The sequence below is a fragment of the Marmota marmota genome, unplaced genomic scaffold, assembly GCF_001458135.2.
Source record: "Marmota marmota marmota unplaced genomic scaffold, marMar, whole genome shotgun sequence".
In the NCBI taxonomy this organism is placed as follows: Eukaryota; Metazoa; Chordata; class Mammalia; order Rodentia; family Sciuridae; genus Marmota; species Marmota marmota.
In genome coordinates this window covers 3,408,091-3,413,501 of record NW_025999863.1, presented here as the reverse complement: position 1 = coordinate 3,413,501, position 5,411 = coordinate 3,408,091, and positions in this window count along the sequence as shown.

Here is a 5,411-nt window from a genome sequence, read left to right as displayed (position 1 = left end):
GGACCCAGGCGGTTCCGCAGGAGTGTCCAAGTGCAGCCGAAACCGCCGGACCTCAGCCCGGCTCTGCCCGGTCCCTGCCCCCTGTCCCTGACCTCGGCCACCCTGCCATTCCAGACTGTCTCCCAGACACCCTGCTGAGCCTCCCTGGTCAGCACTTGCCCTGCACGCTTGGCCCTGGGTCCATCCTAGGCACCGAGTCCTGGGGACAGTGTGGTGACCAGGCCACTCAGCTGACGCCCCCATGGGCCCACGGTCTAACAGAAAGTGTGGGAGCTGCAGGGCGGGCTCCTGGGGGCTCCCGAAGCCCCTCGCCCAGCGGCCTCCTGCTGAACTCGGGCGAGGCCTCTCCTGGGCCAGTTTCCCACCTGCCCAGAGAGGACGGGCCTCGGACGGGGCCTGGAGCGTCTTCCTGACAGAAACCCTGACTGCCCCTCGTGCCCCAGGGGGCTGGGACATCCTGGTGGGGGGGAACCAGCACAGCCTCCGACCACCTGGGGCAGGGCGGCCTCGCCAGCGCCCGGGGCATCGAGGAGACGTCCAGTGAGGGCCCCTGGCTATCCACTGAAGGCTGCTGGCCACACAGTGAGGGTTCCAGGCTGTGCCCTGAGGGCTCCTGACTTGGCCCTGACCGAAGCTCCCCAGATGGAGGCTGCCCAGCCTCCGCACTGGCTGCCTCCACCTTCCAGCCTTCCCCCGCACCTCCCAGTTGCTGGGGCGGGGGCGGAGCAGCCGCCACCTGGCTTTGTATTCTCGGGACATCCTGTTCCACTCCTTCGTGACATCAATTATTTATATCATTATTCATTGGTGTGTTTCCCCGCCAGCCTGTGGGCACCGTGAAGGTGGAGGCTGGTCTGGTCACTGCGGGGCGCCCGGGACCCAGCAGCCCCGAGTGCGGCTCCCGCCCCGGCTCGCCGAGGCCCCTCCCCCGGGGTTCTTGCCACCTCTGTGCCTGGCTCCAGGCTGCCCAGGGGCACGAGGCCCGGGTTGGGATTCCAGGCGCCCTCGCTCCTGCCGCCGTGATAAATGGGCCAAACTCAGAATTAATCATTGCCTGCGCCAGCGAGCCGGCCTGATCCCGACAGATAGAGAGTGTCCTCGCCGCCGTCTGCCCAGTGTTTCTCCGGAGTTTATTAGAGGCTGAGAGGCAGCTGGCCAAGAGAAGGAGTCCAGAGGCTTTGGAGCCAGGCAGAGCTGGGTGGGAAGGCCTGGGCTGAGCTGGGCCACTTTGGGCAGCTCACTTTCCCTCTCTGGGCCTCAGTTTTCTCATTTGGGAAAAAGGGAAGAAAAAACATTCTCATCTGTTGGGATGAATTGGTCTGTGGGGTGGGGACTGCCTCAAGCAAATACAGTGTAGTATGCAACAGGTGTCCAATAAGTGCTGCAGAATCAGTGGGGGTATGGGAAGCCTAATTCTCTCCCCCTGTTGGCAGAATAAAACGGGTCAAAGGTGGAATAGAATCCTCACCCAGTGGACAGATCTGTGTCCCTTAGATGGTAAAAATGTGGGTGGCAAACAGGTCTGAGCTTAAGAACTCAACAACCACAGAGGACCAATAGTTTGCCAGAACTACTTCCTGCTCCTACAGACTCCAGATCGCCCTACCCTGCTGCAGGGGCACAGCGCCCTCTGGTGGTCAGTGGAAGAGCGACACATCTTAGCAATTCAATGTCATCAAGTTACCTTGGCACTGTCCACTGGAAATATCCCGCTGGCCACAGGTGCAATCTGACATTGTACGGGTAGCCGCAGGGGAAAAAAGGGAAACAGCAGAGTTTAAGTTAATTTTAGTAATCTTTTCCAACTCGATATATCCCCCAACTACTTCAATGTGTCGGCCGCCTGTCACCATAACAAATACCTGAGACGGTCACCTCAGGTTCATTTGACTCATGGTTTTGGCGGCTCAGGCCTGGATCTGCTGGCCATTGCCCGGGGCCTGCGGGGAGGCAGCACATCAAGGTACGGGGGCGGGGAGGGGGCGGGGGGGGGAGCTCGGGTGCAGCCGGACCAGGAGCCAAGAGGGAGGGGAAGATGGGGCTCCGAGGCCACGCCCCCAATGGCCTAAGGCCTCCCTCCAGGCCCCGCCTCTTAAAGGCTCCACCTCCTCCAGTAGAGCTCGGGGTCCCTGTGGCTCAGCACCAGCTGCTCTGCTCTGTGTCCCACTGAGCCCCTCAGTCCCGAGGGCAGGGCCCCTGCCAAGTCCCCTCTGGGGCACTGGGCTCGGTCCAGGAGGGTTTGTGAAAGGACCCGCTGTGAAGGGGAGGAGTTGAGATCCCTCCTCTGCCTGCCAGGTCTCCAGCTTCCAGAAGGCACAGGTGTCCGTCCCTCGAATGTCACTCTGTCCCTCATCTTCCCACAGGACGGCCCACCCGCCAGGGTCCTTGTCGCAAAACTTCAAGCAGCTTATCTCGGCTGGAGGACTGGGTGCCTGGAGCCCGGGATCAGAGTAGAGGGCCCTGGGCAGAGGACAGGCCAGCCTCCCCCGAGGGCCACAGGGGGCTGAGGAGTGTCAGCGCAGTCCCCGCGGGTACCTCCCGGCCGTGGTCCTCCCTCAGGCCTATGCCTTAGGGGAGGGGGAAGGAGAGACCCAGGACAGGCCAGGTGTGGCCACAGAGGGAGCGGGGAGGGCTGGGATTCTGTGTCACCCCCCTCCCGGCTTCTAGGCGGGAGCAGCTGCAGGAAGCCCAGGAGTACCTGCAGGACCTGTGTATTTTTACTCAACACTTATTGAGCGCCTAGTGCACACCGGGCACTGCAGGGAAGGAGACGAAGATACCTCCCTTAGAGCCCCCGTCCAGTGGGGCAGGCAGACCCCGCCAATGAACAACCAAGCGAGACACTCAGTGGCCAAGGTGGAGACCCCACGGTGCCACATCAACACGGCCCCGGGTCCCGCCCCCTCCATGCGGCCTCTCGGGCCTCACACCTGGGAGGCCGTCCCCCTGAACTTCTCCTGATTAAACCTCAATTCCAGGGATTAAGCGGAGGCCGGGCCTCCCCAAGGAGAGGGAGGCGGGTGAGTGGCCCTGGGGGTTGATCCCGGCCCAGGAACGGCGGGAAGACTCCAGGCCCCCACTCCAGGCCTCCTTCCATTTCTTTAAAAAAAGCACACGCCCCCAGGAAACCCAGCCCCCTCATTTTTGTTTAATTTTTAGTTGTTGAAGGGCCTTCATTTTACTCATTATTTACACGTGGTGCTGAGAACGGAGCCCAGGGCCTCCCACAGGCGAGGCCCGGCTCTGCCACTGACCCCGCCGCCGCCCCCTGGCTTTTGAGTGTGTGTGACACTTCTGGCTCCACACACAGGACCTAACTGCTAAAGGCAAGCCGCACGCACTTGCTGGGTGCCAGGGTAACAGACACTGCTCTCTGAGCACCGAGTAGGCGCCAAGTGTTTGCCCACTCTCTCCAGCTCATTTTACCCTGTGATAGCTCCGGGGTGAGCTGCTAGCACCCCGTTTTGCAAGGGTGACAGCCTGCAAACAGCCCGGTGGGTTTTGTTGATTGTTTTTCCGTCAGGGAATTGAGCCCAGAGGCGCTTACCCCTGAGCCACGTCCCAGCCCTTTTTATTTTGAGACAGGGTCTCACTAAGTTGCTGAGGCTGGCCTTGACTCTGTGATCCTCCTGCCTCAGCCTCCTGAGGGCTGGGATGTCACAGAGGGGGTTTGATTCGAGGCAACTGCCCCCATGGAACGCCTTGACTTTGGGTGTCAATTCTGGCAGGTGCCTGCCTCCTGAAGCCCCCCCACACCGGAGGCTGCACCCACCCCTGCGTGGCCCCAGGCTGCTCCTGCCCAGCCCATGGCCTCCAGGCCCGGCCCACCTCCCGCCCGGCAGCCTCTTCAGGGCTGGGTGTCTGGACCCAGTTTGGTGGGGTCCCTGGGGCTCGGGCAGGTGGAAGGCCGTGAACAGAGAAAACGTCCTGGGGTCTAGGCTCTGCAGTGGGGCCCCTCGAGTCCCCTGCCCCCGGCCCTGTTAGTGCCCAGGCTGACCAGGAGGGACCAGGCTGGAAGGCAGTGGGGACCCTGCCTGAGTCTGGAGCCACCAGTCACCTCGGCGAGGTCATGGGATGCAGCAGAGTCGGGGACAGCTCCTCATCTCAACAGAGGGCCACCCGGGTGGGTGCTGGCACCGGCAGAGGGGCTGCAGTGGGCAGGAGGGGCCTGGGGTCCCCTGCCCCAGCCCACTTCCCACCTCCCTCCAGCTGCACGGTGCCCGGGGCCAAGGTCAAGGGCACATCTTGACAGGGCCAACCGTGATCCCATCCCCGGGGGGCAGAGGAGCCCAGAGAGGGGGAGGCATCCAGGGCTCCTTCGTTCCGCAGGTGCCAGGGAAGAATGGTCCCCAGCCCTGTCCCCCAGCGGAGACTCAAGCAGGTCAACTGGAAGCTGGTGGAGGTGCCCTGAAGCCAGGAGCGGGTGACGGCCCCAGTCACAGGACAGGCGCCACCGGGTGGACGGCTGGAGCCAGGAGGCCCCGGCAGGTGTGGGTGCCCGTGGCAGCCGGGCCAGGCAGGGCGGAGGCTCGGGAGGGTCCTGCCTCCTCCCCGCCACCAGCTTCGCCCTGAGCCCTCTGCACCCCGAGGGCCACCCGGCCCCAGCCCTGGAGAGCACCCAGCACACACGGAGGCTGAGTGTCCCTGCCAAGGACGTGCCCCTGCCCCTAGCGCCCGCCACCCAGAGGACCTGTGTCCCCTCCCCAGCCCCCGTCAGCCCTGTCCTCTGCCTGCTGCCTGGGAACAATTAGAGTGTCAGAGAGGCTGTCACAGCCCCGACAGCCTCATGTTTATTCATCATGGGGCTAATTATAGCCCCGCAGGGGAGGGGCCGACCTGGGCCACGCCCACCTGCCTGGGGCCTGTGGGGGCGGGGCGGGGCTCAGCACCCTCCAGGAGCCAGGGTGACAGCGGCCACCGGGCAGGGGGCGGGAGGGGGCGGGGAGGCCTGGGGACTCCAGCTGCGCTGTGGCACCTCAGGTCCCCTCCCCCAGGCTCAGGGCTGACCAGGACCAAAACCTCCCAGTGGTGCCACCGAGGACCCAGGCCTGGCAGGGCTCTGGGGTGGCTGTGGGACACGTGGGGGTGGCCCTGCTGGTGGGGAAACCGAGGCACCGAGGGACACGCTGGGGCCACAGGCCTTGCTCTGTGCCCTGTCCCCTTCCCTGCCTCCTGTTCTGGCTCACGCGGGGTTTTGCTGTCACCTCCGGCCCCCCTTGGGCCCCATTCAGTCCCCACCCACTTGCCAGGACTCTCTGGGGGTGTCACGGCTGGCCGCCACCCTGGGTCCTCTGAGCTGGCCCCTCGGTGTCCCCAGGCCCCTGGGCCACAGCCTCCGCCCGAGCCCCTCGTGCCCTGGGACTGGGACCGAGGGCGACGCCCCGCACAGCTGCGCCCAGCGCGGCCACCGC